Consider the following 22,839-nt stretch of genomic DNA (forward strand, 5'->3'; position numbering starts at 1 on the left):
TGCTGACAGCTAGCTCAGAGCCTGGAGCCTGTTTCAGATTCTGTGTCTCCCTCTCTCTCTCTGACCCTCCCCTGCTCATGCTCTCTCTCTTTCTCTCTCAGAAATAAATAAAACATTTAAAAAAAAGTTTACATTCAGACCAAAATAAACACTTTGAACTTCACAAGTATCTTATTTCCCTTTTCTTACCTTTATTCCCAATGTTATTTCTTTCTAGAATGCCTTTCCTCCCCTTCATTTTCTCAGCATTATTTCCTAAGACCCTACACAATTCCCCAATTTCCCTACCATGTCAGATGGGGTCTGACAGGAGACAGAGCTGTCTGGTTGGCTGCACAAGGGCCAGGAGCCCAGAGACAGATTTCCTCACACCACTGTCACCATGAATGAAACAGAGGACAGGAGGTCATGTACCACAGGTAAATTCAGGGGTCAAAACTGAAATAAGGAGAAAATGGGGTGATCATTATACAGGAGCAGGCAGAAAGGAGAAACCAAGAAACAAATGAAGTGGGTGGTACAGAAAACTAGTAAGCCCAAGAGGAGGAATAGCAAAGTGAGCAAATGGTAAGTACCATGAGGTAAGAGCTTGAAGAACCCCTAGAAATGGTTTTCCAGTTTTCAGAATGAACAGTGTGCTTAAGTAAGAGAACTAAATGGTATGTGCCCTTTTTATGTCCTTCTTTCAGGTTCTAGATGAGGATAACATAATCCTATAGCAATCTTTGGAATTCTAGAGTTTCTCCCCGAGAGTCTTGGATCACAACTCTCTTATCAGCATTGGCTAACTTTTGTGGCATGAGAGATGCCAGTGGGGAAAATAGCTGGAAGAAAGCTGCTGCTGCTATGAACAAGGAGGGATGGAATTGCCCAGGGGTGTTCACGGGAATAGGAAAGTCTGTAGTTTGGAAGGAGGTGAGCAATGGAGTTTTGGTGACAAATGGAGGCTCTTCACAAAAATGACTTTAAGCTATCAAATTAGAAAGATTAGATTTCTATGATGCACAGTGGAAATGACATTAGTGTTTCTTATTGAAAAATCTAGAAAATCAAGTAAAATCCTTCTTTTTAGGTAGCTCAGCTCCAGCAAGGTAAATATCTGTCCTATATCAGAAAACCAAGACATTATTAAATTTAGATTAGGTATCCTTTTTTTGCTATATAAATCCAAAGGTTAAAGACAAGGCAGGAAGATACTTAAATTCCAATCTATAATTTATAATTAATTTGTAAGGAAAAGTTGCATTATTAAAAATGACTCTAAACAGTTAACTGCTTAAAGAAGGTGGCTACATGGTATAAATGAGAGTGAACAAGAAGTTATTCCAGGTTCAAATGCTTCCCAAGGCTGCCTCAGCCATTTTCAAATTGTATTGGTTTTCTGTCAAATAAAACTAATGTGTGTTCATAAAAAGAATGACCTGCTTACTTGGTTACTGTTGTTAAATTCAACAGCTTTAATAAAAGAGCTTGGGTGTGTAGACCAGAACTCTGTTATTTCAATCAGCTAAGTTCAATCTACTTATTAATTCCCTCAACATTTGTTCACCATGAGCCATGTCCTTACATCCAGCATGCATAAATTCAGATGAGTAGTTATTTTATTTGTCATAAGCTTTGCTGAGTGTGATTCAGTGGAAGGTTAACAAACAGACTAAACGTGGGTGGGACAAATTCAAGAATTAATTCATTCAACAAATATGTACCGAGAACCTACCATGAGGATACAGCTTTGGATAAGATACGCCTGCTCCCTGCTTCAATGGCATTTATATCTGATGGGGTGGGGGCAGGGAGACAGAAATAAATAAAGTAAAATGAAAAACAGATCAATAAATGCAAACTGTGATAAGTGCAATAAAAGCAAAAAAAACCACACTGGTGTCTGTGAAATCATAAGAGGGGCAACTAGCCTAGATGGAGTGATCAAGAAACGCTGCCCTGCAGAAGTACCACTTCGACTGAGTTCTAAGAATGAAATGGAACCTGAGGGAGAGATCTGGATATGGCGAGAACGATTACTTCTGGCAGGCAGAAATATGGCCAGTCACTTTGTACCTGCAGGATAAACAGAGAAAGCAGTCTTCAGATTTATCATGAACAGAGATAGGGATAGAAATCAGGAGTTCAGGGCTCAGTTATCAGGCAGGAATCAAGCTACAGAAGCTCTAAGCCAAGATGGAAGGCCAGTTCTGGCTACAGTTTCTGTGAGCTTTTGCTGGATCAGTAACTTGAAATAATGACCAAATAACTTGGTCTCCCTCTAAAGACACCTTCCCAGGACAGGCCCTCCTTGACATTAAAGAGACCAATTCTATTAATATTTTGATGCCTTCTATCTGAAATCCTGTCCTCATCCACCCAGAGGCTCTCAGAGCCCAAGTTGGCCAGGAGTGTTACATCCCCTCTGAAGATGTGAAGCACAGCTGGGGAATTCAAGTTCTTTGCAGGCTGGGAAAAGCTGGTCTTCCAGTAGCATGGTCCCTTTCCCATTGGTCTTTCCTTGGAGCCCACCATTAAATTTCTCCGTTGCCCCTCTAGGATCTTGGGCAGAGGTTCTGACCTTAGGGCCCTTGGTACAGTCTTGTCAGACTAAAGAAAAAGAAAGCTCTGTGTGCTGACATTGCAAAACTCTAAAGCAGCACAAATATGACAATCCCACAAAATGGCATATCAAGTACCTGCATATTTCAACAAGGGTTATTTTAAAGCATTCTGCACAAACAAATGGGTGACATTGGATGTGTTTATACGAGGAGAAGGAGAAACTGAATGTATTTAAATATGCAACTTTTGGCTTAACTAAGCACCGGAGCACATTCTCTCATGCTATATTTAGGCAGTGGGTTTCCATGTTTAAGGAATTATGAATTATTGAAAAGTGCTTTGCAAAAATTTGGCAGCAATCCCTGAGCCACAGTCTGAATCAGATTTTGAAAGTTCTAGTATCTCTTCAGTGTAAGTGAAAGAGTGCTCAAGAGATCAGGACACTAAATGAAATTTTGTAATGAAATAATCAAACTTAGTGAAATATAGAAGGAATATCAGACTAGAAGTGAAAAGACATGTATTCTTATTCCAACTTTATCACAGCAAAGACATCAAACCTTGGGTAGCAATTACTCCTCTGAATCTCATCTTTCTCATTTTTAAAGTGGAGAAAACAGGGGCGCCTGGGTGGCTTAGTCGGTTAAGAGTCTGACTTTCGCTTAGGTCAGGATCTCGCGGTTCGTGGGTTAGAGCCCCGCGTCGGGCTCTGTGCTGACTGCCAGCTCAGAGCCTGGAGCCTGTTTCAGAGTCGGTGACTCCCTCTCTCTCTGACCCTCCCCTGCTCACGCTGTCTCTCTCTCTCTCTCCTAGAAATAAATAAAAAACATTTAAAAATAAATAAATAAATAAAGTGGAGAAAACAATGTCTACTCTTCCCAGACTGTTGGCCAGGATAATTATATGATTGTGAGAGAGGGAGAGAGAAAGAGAGAATACATAGAAGCTGCAAAGTGTCAAAACTGTAGAGGAGGATAATAGGAATGCTGTGAAGAGAATATCAAAGACACAGTTCCTTTAATTAAATATTTTTAACTTCAGAGACAGTAACCCCATCACACCCAATCTCCAGCTGATTTTCAGGTGTGCCTTCTGGGCAAGACAGGTGCCTAAAGCTAATTATTTCTCTTGTAAACCCTTTCCTGAGTTCTGCAAAAGTTTGCTTTTCTGGTGATCTCTCTATTCCTTTCTTGACCTGTATAAATCCATCTTTAATTCTACATTCACCTCCAACTTCTTGGTGGAGGGACTTTCTGTCACTCTAGGTATCTGGACAAGTTCTGAGAAGCAGGTAGTTCCTTCCCAACATAACAACTTTCTCTCAGTTCTACCACCAAGGAAGTCTGCACTTGTCTCTTGGCCTCTGTGTTTCCCAAGTTAGAGGTCAGACCTAACCCACTCTTCCTCTCAGCCATCTGGGGAATGAAGTGCGGTGTCACACCTAAGGTCCATAGGTGGCTGCCTGCATATCTCCTTCACCAGGTGAGAGACATGCTATATAGCCATAACCTTCTTTGGAGAGAATCTCCTCCAAAAATCTTCCCTCATCACTGTGTATTCCCCAACTAAGTCAAAGGGATTCAACTGTTGAAGAACTGGTACTTGAAATTTCCGTTGTTAAACACGGCATATATGTATTTGTTTTCCATTCCCTTTTCTGATTCTATGCCGTTGCTCTCTCATTCCAATATCCTATCTCAGATGAAAAGGACCATCCAAGATTTACCTCTGCATTAGATAGATATACCATCATGGCACTATGACATTTAGATTTATATCCTTGTTCCATATTCATGATTGTTTTCCACATGAGCACTCAAATAGTGCTGTAAATGGTCATTGTCATTGTCAACCTGTCTTTAAAGATAAGAAATTGTGATTGGCTAAAGATCACACGTCTCACATCCATCACAGAGGTAACTGTGTCCTTGATTATGTCTCACTGTTCATGTCCTAAATGTTAAAATATCTGATCAGTTTAAAAGACACTAGATAGGACTGAATTCCAAGACTATAATTTTGAAGAAAATGGTTCTTTTTTCATTAAATTCCCTATCCCTCTCTCCCCAACACTCCTTACTTATTTATGCATTGACTGAACCAAGGCCACTTTTAAAATCAGTCAAATATGGTCCAGAAACAAAACACTGAATTGAACCTGAAAGTAATCAAGCCTCTAGATCTAACTTCCAAACTACAAGGAATACAGGGAACTGAAGACATGTTACAGAAACCTACTGAGACACAATCGACAAAATCCCAGTGTGGGAAACTTCAGAGGACAAAAGACCTGGTTTTTTCAACCAGGATAACAAATCACAAGAATAAAAAGGGACAGATTGAGGTGAACCTACAGAGTGAAAGAGATTTCATGAGATACGTCAAACAACTGAAAGACATAGACTTTATTTACAACCTGATTCAAGCAAACAGGCTGTAAAAACAAAATGTGAGACAATTAGAAATATTTGAACACTGCTTGATATTTGATAATATTAAGAAAATATTAATATCTGAGGGGTGATAATTTTTCTTGTGATTATATTTTTAAAAGCATCCTTATCCTTTAGGTTAGTATCCAAAATCTATAAGGAACTTATCAACCTCAGCACCCAAAAAAACAAATAACCCAGTGAAGAAATGGGCAAAAGATATGAATAGACACTTCTCCAAAGAAGACATCCAGATGGCCAACAGACCCATGGAAAAATGCTCAATGTCACTTATCATCCAGCAAATACAAATCAAAACCACACTGAGATACCACCTCACACCAGTCAGAATGGCTAACATTAACAACTCAGGCAACAACAGATGTTGGCGAGGATGCAGAGAAAGAGGATCTCTTTTGCACCACTGGTGGGAATGTTAACTGGTGCAGCCACTCTGGAAAATAGTGTGGAGGTTCCTCAAAAAATTAAAAATAGAACTCCCCTATGATCCAGCAATTGCACTACTAGGTATTTATCCAAGGGATACAGGTATGCTATTTCAAAGGGGCAAACGCACCCCAATGTTTACAGCAGCACTATTGACATTAGCCAAAGTATGTAAAGAGCTCAAATGTCCATCAATGGATGAATGGATAAAGATGTGGTGTATATATACAATGGGGTATTACTCAGCAATTAAAAAGAATGAAATCTTGCCCTTTGCAACAACATGGATGGAACTAAAGAGTATTATGCTAAGCGAAAAAGTCAGAGAAAGGCAAATATATGATTTCACTCATATGAGGACTTTAAGATACAAAACGATGAACAGAAGGGAAAGGAAGCAAAAATAATATAAAAACAGAGAAGGAGACAAAACATAAGAGACTGTTAAATATAGAGAACAAACAGGTTTTGGTGGAGGGGTTGTGGGAGGGGGTTGGGCTAAATGGGTAAGGGGCTTAAGGAATCTACTTCTGAAATCATTGTTGCACCATACGCTAACTAATTTGGATGTAAATTATAAAAAGTAAATAAATTATTAGATTTAAAAAAGCATCCTTATCCTTTAAAGATTCATACTGATATATTTATGGGTATAATTATACAATGTGTGGTATTTGCTTCCTAATTATACAGGAATAGGGTGGACGTGGTAGGGTTAGAGAAAATGTGGCCATAATTTGATAACTGTTGAAGTTGGATGTTTATACAAAATGTTTATTATACTATCGCTCATATTTTTATACATTTGAAACTTTCCATATTAAAATGTCTTTCAAAGCCAGCATAATAATTTACTAACCAGATGATTAAATAAACATTCAGCATTTCAGCTGTCTGTGATGATGTAATGTAGACCTGGTTTGAGTAAGATATTTGATTTATTCTTTCCCTTATTTACCAAGAGCATAAAAACAAAAAGGCCCACATGTGTAATGCTAATGGAAGCCTTGCAATATCTACATGCCACAGAAGTTATTTGCTTTGTGCTACACTACAAAGTGAGTGGAGAAAATGCATACCATTGTCCTTTGATTTGAACAAGGAAGCTTCCTTTCTTCTCTGTAAGAGGGACTAAGAAAAATGCAGCATAAAGATCCACCCTTGCTTTGAAGTGTGATGGCTTTGCGCTTGCTATCCAGGTCCTTGTGATGGATCCCCCACACTACGGGAAGATAAACTATTACTAGAATTTATTAGAATGCCATCTAAACAATTGAAGTAGAAGAGAGACTAGGAAGTGACATGAGGGGAACCTAAACCGTTTCTGCAATACTTTGTATCTTTTAAAAAGTCTGATAGGTCATGAGGGGGAGAGAAATGACAGAGTATCAACATTCCTTTCCTCTTCCTGGTCTACAAGCAGCTTTTATCATCTACCACTTGTCTAAGTCCAACCACACAAGATTAAGCATTTGGGCTTTTTTTTTTTTTTTTTTTTTTTTAGTTACTTTGGGTCCTTGAATTACTGCATGTTTCTGACTGAGATAGAAGAGTGATATTTTAGATGAGGGGGTTCCTCTGAAACTCCTTGCAATTTTTGGTTGGTATATGGTGTATTGTTGGTATGTCATTTATTACTTCTTGTATTTGGGAATCTATGATTTCTACACCCAGTAATCCATTTTTTAAAAATTGTGGTAAAATATACATAAAATTTACCATTTTTTGAGTATACAATTTAGTGGCATTAAATGCATTAACACTGTTGTGTAACCATCAACCAGTCATCTGTTTTTATCCTAGGCACTTATGGAACATTTTAAGAGGAAACTGTAACAAGGAAGGAAGAAAGAGGAAGTTATAATATATTTGACATAATAAATCTTCCCCTTGTCAGTATATGTTTTAAAAACATCTATCCATCAGTAACATACTGCCATCTATGAAATTTTATATGTCCACTAAAATTGTACGGGAAAAAAATGGTCTAGAATTTATAAAAATTAAGACAGACCAGGTATCTGAAGCTTGTTTGCAAGTGAATGTCTTTCTATAAGGCTACCTTTCAAACATAACCAATATGTGTTTTGTCTACTAACTTATACGAAAGGATGAACCTATTTTTATGTAATAATAAAAAATAGCTAAGAAGAAAAACGTATGATAGGATAAAACTTTAGCATTGTTATTGTTACATTTTTATCCATTTTCCTTTTAAGTTTTAATACTTTATTTGGAAACAAGTGGGGTTTTCCTAAATTTGATTTTACATGTAGCTTGAGAAGTACAACAGTAAATATCATCAGTATAATTCTGCACGCTGGAAGCCAAGGACAGACTTTTACATACTGTGATTGACAATACCATATAGAACCTTCTTTCTCCTCTTACACCACCCATAGCTCTAGCTATGGTCAGCCTAAAAACATCAAAGATGTAATCAGATGAGTGTCTTAAATGCAAACACTTGTGGAGAGTTAAGGTATTTACCGATACTCAGCTCTGTATAAAGAAATGTATTCTTTCTATGGCCAAGCTCATTCATTCCAGACATGAGGACCATTGACTCTTTAGGGGCCACAAGAGTCAATTTTCCATAAACCCATGTTCTACACTAAGCCTTGCATGTAGAGTGAAAAAACAGTACGTCTCACAAACATATGTGCTACCATATTTCAAATATAAAGAGAGAGATAATATTGAGATGGATAAAATGTGAATTTGTTTAAAACCTAATGGAATCCAAAATGTCTTTGGTCATCATATATTTTTTTCTTTTTTTAATGTTTATTTTTTAGAGAGAGAGAGAGACAGAGTGCAAGTCAGGGAAGAGCAGAGAGAGAGGGAGAAACAGAATCTAAAGCAGGATCCAGGCCTAAGCTGTCAGAACAGAGCCCAATGCAGGGCTTGAACTCATGAACCACAAGATCATGACCTGAGCCAAAGCTGGATGCTCAACTGATTGAGCCACCCAGGCACCCCAGTCATCATATATTTTCTCAATAGATGGATTAATAAAAGTATAAAACCCTTCATGAAGAATGTCAAAATTTGGAAATTTCTTCTAATCATCTGGGAAGGTTGCACCTCACTCCTTTTACTGGTCACACATAATGTTCCACGATGTGGATGTACTGCAATTTAATCAGCCACTTCCATATTATTAAGTTTTCTCTTTTGCCATTTGGCCAAAGTTCCCTTGGCTAGTATAAACAATGGTACAATAAACATCCCCCTACACATGACCTTACAAATGGGCACTTTTTTTTACTTTGAAGTAGATTTCCAGGAGTGGAATTCTGAGTTAAAGGGGAAGTGCATTTTAGGATTTAATAGATGTTGCTGTGTTGCCTTCTAGAAAGACAGTGGAGCTTTGTAGTCCCACAAAGAGTATATAAGAGAACCCTTTTCCCCATATTCCTACCAGCAATGGGTTTTATAACTCTTTTTAATGTTGCCAATCCAATAGATATAAAGTCATATTTCATCTTTATTTTCATTCGAATTTCTTTTACTGAACATGAATTTGAGCATCTTCTCATTATGTTTTTTGACCACTGGGCTTTTGTTTTCTTGTGATTTTTAAAAAAATTTTAATCTTCTCTGCATTTTTCTATTGTATTGTCATTTTCTTGTCACTCTATAAGAAATCTCCGTATTATAGAATTGTCCCATGTCTAATGTTGCTCACTCCTACCTCTTAAGTCACTCTCTGTCATACTGATCTTTTTTTCCTCCATAGTAATTACCACTGTTTGAAATTATTTTATTAGCTATTTGTTTCTTGGCTGTCTCCAATGAAAACATAAAATATCTCCTTTGTTCTTCTGTATCCTCTTTGCTGATGACAGGGCATAACACAGGATAAGCCCTCAACAACATTTGCTAGCAAAACAAATAAGTAAATGGTGGGCAAAGAATTATTCACAGATTCATACAATATAATGCTTTATTCAAAGTACAATGGAATTGACAGAAGAGTAAAATGAATTGTGAATAGGATGATCGGTGGTGATCAGGTGGTGGAAATCTTACATGTTAAGTAAAGGAATTTTCACATTTTTTTTTTACAGGAAATGTGGAGTCATCAAAAGCTTTTCAGCAGGGGGGGTGACATAATGAAATTTATGATATAGGAAGAATGCTCTGGTGGCAATGCCATGAATTAATTATAAGGGGAAGAGAAGTTTTTATTAATAACGGTCATTCTCAGAGCTCTAAAATAACTTGTGCCAAAATAGTCCAAGTGTATTTTATGGACAGCATCTTTAATAGAACTAGCAGAGTCAGCACACATTTCCCAAACCAGATGACAGAAAAGACACTCTAAATTTTATCCATTATCTTTTGCTGCCCCAATTCTTTACGCTAAAGGATAAAAATCATTTGACTTGCGTTAATTTCCTCAATAAAGTGGATGCTTAAATTGACTGAGAGTTATGTTCGATTTCTGCCAAATTATATCCGCCTCCTCTTATAATCCAATATTTCTGAAAATGCTTCTGAGGAATTTTGTGTGCCAAGTACTGTGCTTGACCTATACCTGGAAATGTGTTTAAGACTAGCTGGTTAGATCGGTATTAGGAAATACCATCACCTGGTCTTAGCCTGTCACCTTCCCAAGCAAGGGTAAACATATATGCATGGTAAAGTTATACCTGTATTAAGCCAAGACAAGGGGAGATATTTGTCTTCTTCTTTTGTTAGTTTAATAAATCTCCAAGAATACTCTTTGGCATGAATTTCCCAATCTGAACTGGATATTGATCAACTAAAGTGGTTATTTGGCACATCTCCCCTTGGACAGGTGGTAGTTCTGTCTTCAAGCATCATTTGATTCTCCTTGCATGATTAAAGAATGACTCCTCTGAAGAGGTGAACCATACTTTATTGACAGACTATAGTACAGTTAAAAGAACATGACTTTGGAGTCAGATGTAACTAAAATCTCTACTGTGCTACTTACTAGTTGAGTAATATTCCTTCAGTAAGTGTTTGGAAACTATTTTATACAGATTATTGGTCTAAACTCTAGAGTTTGAAAGACTCTGCCTGTAAGGAGCCAGCAGTTTAGCAGGAGGGATAGACAAGGAAATCAACCTTGTATAATAGAGGAAGGAACTAGGAACAAAAAGATAATCAGAGAAGGAGCTGAAAGAAAAGATATCCAGACCAAAGCAACGTAAAGAACGAAAGGGGCGCCTGGGTGGCTCAGTCAGTTGAGCATCTGACCTTTGGCTCAGGTCATGATCTCACCACTTGTGGGTTTGAGCCCCACCTCAGGCTCTGTGCTGACAGCTCAGAGCCTGGAGCTTGCTTCGGATTCTGTGTCTCCCTCTCTCTCTGACTGCCCTCCACTCGCAGTCTATCTCTCTCTCAAAAATGAATGTTAAAAAAAATCTTTAAGTTTTTTAAAAAATAAGATGAAAGGTATAAATGGATGCCTCTGAATGATATGATTGGTGACCCAAAACACTGAAATATGGCATATGTGTATATAAAACTCTGTGAGAATAAACAACGTGTTTGTATTCCCCACTGTAATTTCCGGCACCCAAGGCAGGGCCTGATACATACTTGGAGCACAATAAATATTTAGTGAAAAAATAAATCTCCATGCAGGCGCCTGGGTGGCTCAGTCAGTTAAGTTTCCAACTTCAGCTCAGGTCATGATCTCATGGCTCTCCTGAGTTCAAGCCCTGGGTCACACTCTGTGCTGACAGCTCTGAGCCTGGAACCTGCTTCAGAGTCTGTGTCTCCCACTCTCTCTGCCCCTCTCCTGATCATTCTCTCTCTCTCACTCTCTCTCTCAAAATAAATCAACATTAAATTTTTAAAAATTAATATATGTTATATATATAGTACCTACACTACATACATATTATATATACATACATAATACATATATAGTAAAAGATGTGTTGGAAAGTGATGAGAGATAAAGGTAGAAAAACAGGCACCAGGCAGATTATGGTTGGACTTGTATTCCAAGATTAGAAATATTAATTTTTATTCTATTTTCCAAACTTAGTTAAGAATTAGAGTCATCTGGACTAACAGACATAGGAAAAAAAATGCTCAACATCACTCATCATCTGAGAAATACAAATTAAAACAATGAGATACCACCTCACACAGTCAGAATGGCTACAATTAACAACAGGGGCAACAACAGATGTTGGCAAGGATGCCTCTTTTGCACTGCTGGTGGGAATGCAAACTGGTGCAGCCACTCTGGAAAACAGTATGGAGGTTCCTCAAAAAATTAAAAATTGAACTACCCTATGACCCAGCAATTGCACCACTAGGTATTCATCCAAGGGATACAGGAGTGCTGCTTCAAAGGAGCCCATGCACCCCAATGTTTATAACAGTGCTATCAACAATAGCCTAGGTATGAAAAGAGCCCAAATGTCCCTTGATGGATGAATGGATAAAGAAGATATGATACACACACACACACACACACACACACACACACACACACACACTGGAGTATTACTTGGCAGTCAAAAAGAATGAAATATTGCCATTTGCAACAACATGGATAGAACTAAAGGGTATTATGCTAAACGAAATAAGTCAGTCAGAGAAAGACAAATATCATATGACTTCACTCATATATGGAATTTAAGATATAAAACAGATAAACATAAGGGAAGCAAAAATAATATAAAAACAGGGAGGGAGGGGTCAAAACATAAGAGACTCTTAAATACAGAGAACAAATTGAGTGTTACTGGAGAGGCTGTAGGTGGGGGGATGGGCTAAATGGGCAACAATCATTAAGGAGGACACCTTAAGGATGAGCACTGGGTGTTATATATAAGGGATGAATCACTGGATTCTACTCCTGAAATCATTATTGTACTATATGCTAACTAACATGGATATAAATTAAAAAAAAAAAAAGAATTAATCATCTGAATTCTGGATCATCTGGTAAAAATACAGATTTCAGTCTTCTTCTCATACCCAAACCTAAATCTCTAGAATAAAGAGGCCAGGAAATCTGTATTATAGGTAGTATTCATGTGATTCTAATGATTATGTGTTTGAGGACACTGAGTAAGGTAAAAGAGTATGAGGGTCTGATCCAAGACTACAGATTAATAGAGGAAATGAGGAAACAAATATATCATATGCTAATTAGGTTGACTTGTCAAAACCCAATGATCATTGGAGAATAATAATGAGAGAAGCATGTAAGTGTCCTGTTGGGGTCCCTGGATTAAGTTGTTGTCAAGAAATAGGGTAAGGAATGCCAGAAGAGAAATTTGTTTGGAAGAGAAGATAATAATTTTAGACGAGTTAAATTTGAAGTGCTTGTTGTAAAACTGGGGTAAGGTCCATAAGGTTTGAGATAAATGGAACTGGATCTTAAGAGAAAAGTCTGAGCTTAAGTTATACAATGGGAGAGATCAGTATTCAAAAGATGTAATGCCATCATCTGTTCAGATTGTCCCAATAATTCATGGTATGAAATCTTGCCATATGGCATGGCTCCAATGGTGTACTGGCAACTGTATCAACTGGCTCTCAAGGGTGGGGGGTTGGGGAAGCTCTAATTTGTAGCATTTGTCAAATTTTCATGTTGTGATTACCCCCACCATGGAAGATTTCAAGCTAGCAAACACATCACTGGATATGAGATTGGGAAGGGATGTGCACAGTTGGTTCTCATCAATCAGTAGAAATGGATTCCAGCACACAACTGTATAGTCCCCTTTCCCCTCTCCTCCAGAAATACACGCTAATTAGTCCTTACTCTAGTTAAAAAAAAAAAAAAAATGTCCATCCTAGCAATAAACAGAATACAATAAGAAGTCAAGCTCAGTACATTCAAATAAAGTGATTTCTTCCCAAACATCCCATCTGTTCTTCACAATCCTCCCTGGTTGCCACACTCTGCTCAGTGCCAGCTGGCACTCCCTAACAGCTGGGTAAAATCACTACTCATTGTCCAGATGTGTCCTAATTCAGTCAAATCTGGCTCCTTTCTAGCTCTGTGGCACCTCCAACCTTCATTAGAGGAATTAGCTTATGTGACTACTCTAGATCATTGATTTAGGGCTCAAGTTCCAGGATTGTTGGATTCCAATGGCTAGCTGCTGGCTAGGCTTACAACTCCTGGGTTCCCCTCACCTGTCTCATTCTCTTTCTCATCATTATTCAGCTGAGAAAGTTCCATATCATTCATTTCCCTCCTACCAAGCCCTCTGGTAAAGAAACCTTTGCAATCACTTCCTGAAGGTGGAGGGGGGTAGATTGAGATGAGACAAGAGTCCAATAACTGTCTCTGCTTGTAATTAGTTCATGCTTTTTATAAAGAGACTGAATTCTCTCTGATGTTATCTGGCAGGCAGGCAGTGTATGTCTAATGTTTACCAAAATTTCATATCACACTATCTCCACAATGCTTGTCTCGAGGACACAGCTAACAAATTATCTTTCCTTGGGTGCTCATTGTAGGAGAGACTAATTTTCTTTCAGAATTTTAGAGATAGAATTTCTTTTTTTTTTAATCTCACATGTATAATTTCTTTTAAGATATCAGCTGACAGGCTAACTATTGATTCTTTTAAGGTGTCATTTCTTTCTGTAGCTATTTTGAAGGCTTTCTCTTTGTGATTATTTCAGCAGCCTTATGAGATATCTCTGTGCAGTTTTCTTGGTATTTATCCTATGGTGGTTTGAAGTACTTCCTCAATCTATGGCTTGACTTCTTCCATCCATTTTGGGAAATTCTCAGCAGTTATCTCTTCAAACATTGCTTCTGTCCTATTTTTTTTTCTCCTCCCCACATGTGACTCCAGTTATACGTGTGTCAGACTGTTTTACTGTCTCACATATTACTTATGCACTTTTTGTCATCTTCAGTGTTTTTTCCCCTTTATGTTTTAGTCTGGATACTTTCCTTCTGACCTTTCTTCCAGTTTATTAACTCACTCTTGAGCCTTCTCTAATCTGACATTCAACTCATCTAGTAAGTCCTTAGCTTCTGTTATTGTATTTTGCAATTTTACAACATCAGTTTATTTAATTTTTTATTAATTCCTATTCTCTGCTGAAATCCTCAATTTCGACATCTATATTCATGACTTCCATATCTGATAAGCCTAATTAATTGTAAGTCTGTTTATATTATATGCTTTGATTTTAGTCATCTCTTTGCTTGCTAAGTAATTTTTTATTGAATGCGCATTATTAGTCACATTTTATTGAATGGCATTATGTCATGAAAAACTGTTTACCTTCTTCCCAGGAGGATTTATGTTCACTTTGGGCAAAATGTTAGAGCAGGAAGAGCTCATCTTGATCTGATCAGGAACCAAACTTACTCAAGGCTGGATTTCAGATGTTGAAAAGTCTTATCTAATTTGGGTTCTCTCTTATTCCTAAGATGTAGCCACTCAGGAGTTTTAATTAAAAGCTTAATATGTTTACAAGAGCTCTGAACTCTATATATTATCTTCCTAGCACTATGAGATTGCAAAAAAGTAACTGCTTGGGTTCATAGCCTCTCAGCCCTTGACCTCTTATGAAAAGACAAATGCTTTGGTGTGGAAAAGCAGTATGGAATATCAGATTCACTCTTCTGTGTTCCTCTTCACTCTGGGGTCTTGAGTCATCAAATCCTTATATTGAAACTCCAATATATGTATGTCTCCCTGCCCTAAGACACTGAGGAAAGCTCTAATCAGCTTCCTTGCCTTTGGGTACAACTTCCTGAGCTTCATAGCTTTTCCTACCATGCAGTTTATGAATCAACAAATAAGAAGAATAACAGTACAAAATTTGGGACTTGCCTCAGTATATTCTCTTCTCTCTGAGAAATTAGCCACGCATGTCCTTGATTCATTAATAGCTCTTTAAAAAAATCCATGTTTTTTTAATGTTTATTTATTTAATTTGAGAGAGAGAGAACACAAGCAGGGGAGCAGTAGAAAGAGAGGGAGAGAATCCCAAGCAGCTTCTGTGCTGTCAGCTCAGAGCCAAATGTGGAGCTCAAACTCATAAATCATGAGATTATGACCTAGGCTATAATGACGAGTCAGACACTTAACTGACTGAGCTACCTACGTGCCCCTTATCCAGGTTTTTTAGTTGTTCTCTAAAGAATTGTTTGGCTATAAGTTAGTTCATCATAAGCAGAAGTCCAAGATAGTGAAAAGTAGTGTGAAAACAAAGGACTTGCTCTTTCACATGAAGTGAAGTATGAGAGTTGAATTAATGATTATACTAAGTCCTTTGGGCTGAGCTACAAATAGGACTGTGTTGCAGGTTATGGATTTGGAAAGAGCAGATGAAAAGAAGGGTTGGCAGGAGACTATCAGGAGTGAATTTTGAGACGGTTGCTAAAAAAGTTAAGAGTGGATATCCAAGAAGGATTTTGGTGTATGAGTCTGAAGTTCAGAGAAGAGGTACAGCCTGGAGATACAGATTTGGAAATCATGAGCATATGGATGGCATTTAAAACCAAGAAAGTAGGTGAGGTCACTAAATGTATGAGTGTTGATAGAAAAGAAAAAAGATCTAAAGCTTTAGTCTGGGGAATACTAACATTTATGTAGGTGTCAGGGAGATGAGGAGAAACCAGCAAAGGAAAATAAGAACTTAAAACAAGAGAGATTAAAGAAAACCCAGGTGAGTGAGATGTCCTGGAATCCAAATAAAGAAGCTATTCCAAGGAAAGGATAATAAATCGTATGTCAAATATTACTGAAAAACCAAATCAGATGACTGAAAAGTAATCTTTGGATTAACAACATGAAGTCATTGGTGACATTAGGGGAGTCATTTCATTGGAAAGGTGGGAGTAAAAGTCTAATTACAATGGATTCCAAATAAAATCAGTGACAACAGGGAATTAATTCTTGCTTTCTATTTTACTGGACTTTCCAAAATAATCTTATCTAAAATTCATCTGATTTCTTAGAACAGATTGACATGATTTATGTATTCTCAAGGCACTGATTCTTGAAGCATACCTCCTTCAATGCAATCTTCAGCATCTGTTCATGGCTGAAGATCTGTTTTGCTGTAAACTAGTGAACAATCACATGTATGATGTAAAGATTTTCTACAGCTTCCAAATTCCCCAAGCTATTATCTGGGCCCTTCAGCAATACTGAACAGTGATAAAAGAAAGTTACTTCTAGAATATGTACTACAACAAATACTTGTCCCATGAGGCTCTTCAAGAAGCTTCTGCTTTCTCAATTCTAGACTTGCAACATTTCCAAGGACTATTCCAGCCCATATTCAAAGGTACCTCTCCCATGAGATAGCACAACCTGGGGAAACACACACACACACACACACACACACACACACACACACACACACACTCCACCATAAACTATTCACCCTCAACAAACTTCAGATTTCAGGCCCACACAAAAATAAATCTTTTGAACTTTGGGGAAAAGATGGAATATCCTTGAACCTAACAATTCTGACAGATGCATCACACTTCAATTCTTCCTCTAGATAATATTTATTTTCTCAAATAAACAAAAATTAGGGGTGGTAATCTCACTGATTTATTTTGATGTTCACCCTTCAAATATCCATCACTAAGATAAACCCCTAGAACACCACCAAAATTTATCCTCCTTCTAAACATGTGAATCAATATTTTAAACTCATTTAAGGTTCAAGGTCATTTTGGAGGTCAGAATGAGAATCTGTCTTCATTCCATCTCTAACAACAAAGATGCCTTTCTAAGTGATTACTCTCTATCATATTTTCCATTAATTCTTTCCACATTATATGATGTGGTGTATTGCTCAGGATAATCTAACCACTGGAACAAACAGACCCAAAATCACTGAATGTTATCAGGCATTTTCTTGCTTCAATAAATTCCAAGGAGGGCATTCCTGGTCAGGTGGTTCTCCAGGGCAGCTTTTCTCCAAGCAGCATCTCAGAAACCCAGGCTGCTTCCATCTTGTGGCTTTAAGGTATCCCTGACATTTTTAGTCAGCAGTTAAAGCAAAAAGAGAAAGGTTTGTGCATAGAGTTTTGTGGCCAGTCTTGGAAATATCATGCATCACTTCCACGACATACCACTGCCCAAATGTTGGTCACATGATTCTAATCTAAATTTAAGGGAAATGGAGAAATACATTTTTTTCTTGTGTATGCAAGAAGAGGAAATATGATTTTGAGCATTTAGTTAGTCTCTACTATAGACTTCCTTCTGGCCATCAAATTCTTACCTTACTCTTCCTCCTATCTGTAAAGTACACTTACCCCCTCGCTAATAGGAACAACCCAAAGTCACACCCAATCATCTGGTTTAGAGTTCAGGGTCTCCAGATGAGGCCCAGTCCTTCCAGCAGGGCTAGTTATGGCTCCCTGTGCTCTGGTAACTTATGAATTAAAATATAAGCTTTCTGTCCAACACACACACACACACACACACACACACACACAGCCAATACACAATGGTGGAACAGAGGTAGTGTAACAGTAATAAACACCCCCATTTACAAAAGGGATAAGTTGAAAAGCCTAGAAATCAAGCCCTTTTGAATAGAAAATGTGAAGGATCCTGAAATGGGGTAGGAAAAGATGTTTGATACATTTTTTCTTATGTTCTCTAAATGGAACATCCCTTCCCTGTCCATCCTTCTCTGTGGCTATGGCCCCATCCATTGTGAGCTCCACCTTGTCCACTATTCTCTTTGGCCACATGTGAAGGGGGACAGAGGGAGCATGCCATTTGGGAGTGTTGGAAGTCAGCCTAAAGTTTATGCAAGTTTGGAGTTCTAATGGTTGTTTGAAGTCTGAAATGGCCAAAAACTGGTGTTTTTGTTTGTTTAGTTTGTGGTTTATTTGGAAATATAAACTTCTCAAAAGCTTAACAGGCTTCTGATCAGTTTGCTCAGCAGTTGTATGCACCAGAAACCACCTTCAAAGATTTCCCCTAGACATAATTCTCAAATATGTTTTATCTCTCTGCTTCTTGCCACCGTACTGATCTCTCCCAATTTAATAATAGGCTATCTTGAGGCTATAACTTTTCAATGGAGAATACTCATCCTTAAACTGATCATTTTTGTGAATCACTTGATTCACAAAATATTTACTGAAAATATTTACTGAGCGGCAAGTGCTTGAAGTTTGTTTTTTCTTTTAAATTCCATTTCCCACACTTCAGATTCTACAAACAGCTGACTTTTCAACATTGCAGAACTGAATTTCCAGACTCTCTCTATTCCCTTTCATTTATGCTTACAAACTATACGTTTCTTTCTCAAGCTTTTTCTTGGCCAAACACAGCCAATAAAAACCACACACCACTAGAGTTATGTTTCTCATTCCTTCTCCTAGAGTTCAGTTCCATTAGGCACATGTTCCACCTTCCAAGCATTCATAGGGAAAAGTTTTACAAAATGTCTTACCACTGCATAATAAGATTACCATTTTTCCAGCTGCCAATTTCAGTTTCCTTACTGACCAAAGCCAATTGCTAAGCCAATAACATATATTTCAAATTTTTGTTATGAAAGAATACCACTTCAATATATAGACATTTGTATTTGAATAGGCTAACTGCTATAGCAAATGCCCCAAAATCTTATTGGCTTAATGCAACAAAAATATTTTTTTAAGTCCACTGTGAGTATTCTTGGTTGGGTGGTTCTCTTGAGTGGTTCTCCTGCAAACTGATTTAGTAATCCAAGTGTTTCTATCTTATGGCTTTGCTATTTTAAAGTTCAAGGTAATCTTGGAATAATCTGGCCACTTGATTGGGGACGTAAGAGGAATGTAACCAGAGGATTTATGACCAGGCCTAAAAATTATGTACATAAATTCTGTTCCACATTTATTTTTCCAGAACTCTGTCACGTAGCCCCAACAAAGCATCCAAGAATGCTGGAAAATAACATCTTACCATGTGTCCAGGAAGACATAACAGGACTGGTGAGCATGTAGCCCCCCCTTTGAAGTATACACAGCTAAAACCACAGATTTCTCCAATACTGGCAAGTAAGGATCATCCAATTCTAAAATATATAACAGAGATATACAGAAAATTCAGCCCTAACCCTGAAAATGTATTTCATTAATATATTAGCTAAATGCATTAAGAGTAGTGGCACCCAGGTGTCTCAGTCAGGTAGGCATCTGACTCTGATGAAGAAACTGAGGCACAAATGGATTAAGCCTCACAGCTAATTACCCAAGGCCTCACAGCTAAGTGGCAGGAGCAGAATTTGATTCAGGCAGCCTGGTTCTAGAGCACAGAATCATCCAATATAGTATTTGGCCCTGTCTGATTTATTCATGAACTTCTCACTATTGCCTAACAGCATATTCTCTCTTCCCTTCTCTGACCTAGAGAGCCATTTTCAATTTTGTCTGTCCATCTGTTTGCACTGGATTCTTTAGGACCTAGTCTTTTTTTTTTTTTTTAAGGTTTATGTATTTTTTTTTGAAAGGCGGGGGAGGGGGGTTGCAGAGAGAGACAGGGAGAGAGTGGGAGAGGTGCAGAGAGAGAGGGAGACAGAGAATCTAAAGCAAGGCTGCGCTGTCAGTCCAGAGCCTGATGCGGGACTCAAACTCATGAACTGTGAGATCAAGACCTGAGCTGAAGTCGGATGCTTAGCGAACTGAGGTGCCTGTAAGACCTAGTCGTAATGCATTTCTGTACTGTCCAGCACCTGCATTAGTTGAAATTTTAGGAACAGAGATTATCATCAAGTCTATAGAGTGACAAAAGAAGAGGATAAAGGGAAAATACAAGAACCACATTCATTTAAAGAGTAGTAAGGGGAAAATCCAGACCACACCTAACATTTGTTAGGCCTAGGACAAGATTACAAAGGCCCACATTCCATGTCTAATACTCAAAAGTAACGAACTAAGCCAACAAAATGTTAAATAAAACACACTTCATCCTTCTACCTTGAAAAATATGTTATCATAACATCTTGGAATGCTAGATTGAATTTAGAATATTTGGACTCAGAATTCCATTCTAGAATATGGTGCCTTGGAGAGGAGCTGGCACCTATGCCCCACTTTGTTCCTTCACTCACCCTTGGATGCATTCTATACTATAAGGAACTGCTTGGGTACACAGTTGGGTACCCTAGTGTGCACATTTGAGCTCTGTCCACACCACCACAGCAAATACTCACCTCTGTGTCCATCAAAAGGATGATCCAGGAATAGAGGTCTTGGCTGAAAGTCAGTTTGTGATGGGTTAAATAGAAAACTCTTGGGGCGCCTGGGTGGCTTAGTCGGTTAAGCGTCCGACTTTCGCTTAGGTCATGATCTCGCGGTTCGTGGGTTCGAGCCCCACGTCGGGCTCTGTGCTGACTGCCAGCTCAGAGCCTGGAGCCTGTTTCAATCTGTGACTCCCTCTCTCTCTGACCCTCCCCTGCTCACGCTGTCTCTCTCTCTCTCCTAGAAATAAATAAAACATTAAAAAAAAAAGAAAAGAAAAGAAAACTCTTGGGTCCTGAGTATCCAGACTAGGTAGAGGTGGTAGAGGTGGAACATAGGTTCTGAGTGAACACATCCCCTTGGCCTGAGTGAACCTTCACACTATGGGGAAGGGTACACCATTGAAGGGCCAGAGCAAGACTCTGAAGAGTAGGACTGAAATCCCTGATTTTCCCTCTGACCACAAAAGAGTAACAGGGATTTGATTCATTTTCCTGCTTCTGGCGGGAGGCTTGAATTACAAATAATGTTTAAGAAAGTTCTTTAGGCTTAGGAAAATGATAGCAGATGATAACTTAAAACTACACTAAGGAGGGCACTGGGGTGGCTCAATCAGGTAAGCGGTCAACTCTTAATTTTGGCTCAGGTCATTATTTGGCAGTTTGTGACTTCAAGCCTCTCATCAGGCTCTATTCTGATGGTACAGAGCCTGCTTGGGAGTCTCTCTCTCTCTCTCTCTCTCCATCACTGAACCCCCCTTGCTTGTCCTCTCTCTCTCTTCTCTCTCTCAGAATAAATAAAATAAACATTAAAAAAAAGAACTACATGAAGGAATGAATAATGCCTGAAATAATAAATATGTGGGTAAATATAAAATATATTTTTCTCATTTTTAGCTCTTTGAAATATAAATGACTATTTAAAGATATACCATGAAAACACTAATCTACAAAAAGCTAAAGTGGCTATTTTAATATCATACAAAGACTTCAAAACAAGAAATACTTTCAGGAATAAAGAGAAATATTTCATAACACTAAAGGCACTAATTTACCCAGCAGACATAATATTCCTAAACTTAATGCATGTACTAACAGAGCTTTAAAATACATAAAACTAAATTGGCAGGACTGAAAAAGAAAAACAAACAAATCCACAATAATAGAACTGAAAATGGATATAAACGAAATCAGTATCGCAGTAGCAGACTGCAATACTCCTCTATCAGTACTGATAAACAGGTAGATGAAAATTATAAAGGGATTAAAATTATACAAAATATGTTCTATGACTAAAATATAATTAAACTAAAACTGGCTAGCAAAAAGGTATCTGGAAAAAATCTCAAATAACAGAAATTAAATAATCTTTAAATAACGAGTCAAGAAAAAATCACAAGGAAAAAAAGAAAATATTTTAAAATGAATAAAAATGGGGGAAATAGACAAAAATTTATGAAATACAGCTAAAACAGCATTTAGAGAGGATTTTAGCATTAAATGTTTATATTAGGAAAGAATGTCTGTCAAATAATCTAAGATTCCATTTCTTTAAAACTAGAAAAAGATAGTTCAACGAAACAGAAGAGATGCCAGAAAAAAACCCCACATATTTTTGGTCAATTGCTCTTTGACAAAGGGCCAAGGTAGTTCAATTTAGAAAGGATAGAATTTTCACCAGATAGAGCTAGAACAATTGGATATCCATATATCTATATCTATATCTATATATCTCATGATCCTCAACTCCCATTGGAATAAACCATAGACCTAAATTTTAGATCTAAGACAAAAAAATTTCTAGAAGAAAATATAAGAGAAAATCTTATATCTAGAATGTTTAAGAACTCTTACAAATCAATAAAACAAAGAAAACAACACTTTTTTAAATGGGCAAAAGATTTGAACAGACACATTATCAAATAAGAATGACACACATGCACATAACAGGGTGCTCAATTTCATTAGTCCTCAGGGGAATGCTAAGCAAAACCACAAAGAGTTACTGCATCACATCCACTAGATCAAAAAGGCTGCAGGGCACCTGGGTGGCTCAGTCGGTTAAGTATCTGACTTTGGCTCGGGTCATGATCTCGCGGTTCATGGGTTCGAGCCCCGTGTCAGGCTCTGTGCTGACAGCTCAGAGCCTGGAGCCTGTTTTGGATTCTGTGTCTCCCTCTCTCTCTGAACCTCCCCTGCTCACACTCTCTCTCTCTCTCTCTCTCTCTCT

Source organism: Hyaena hyaena, unplaced genomic scaffold, assembly GCF_003009895.1.
Source record: "Hyaena hyaena isolate Hyena2069 unplaced genomic scaffold, ASM300989v1 scaffold_488, whole genome shotgun sequence".
NCBI classification, from domain to species: domain Eukaryota; kingdom Metazoa; phylum Chordata; class Mammalia; order Carnivora; family Hyaenidae; genus Hyaena; species Hyaena hyaena.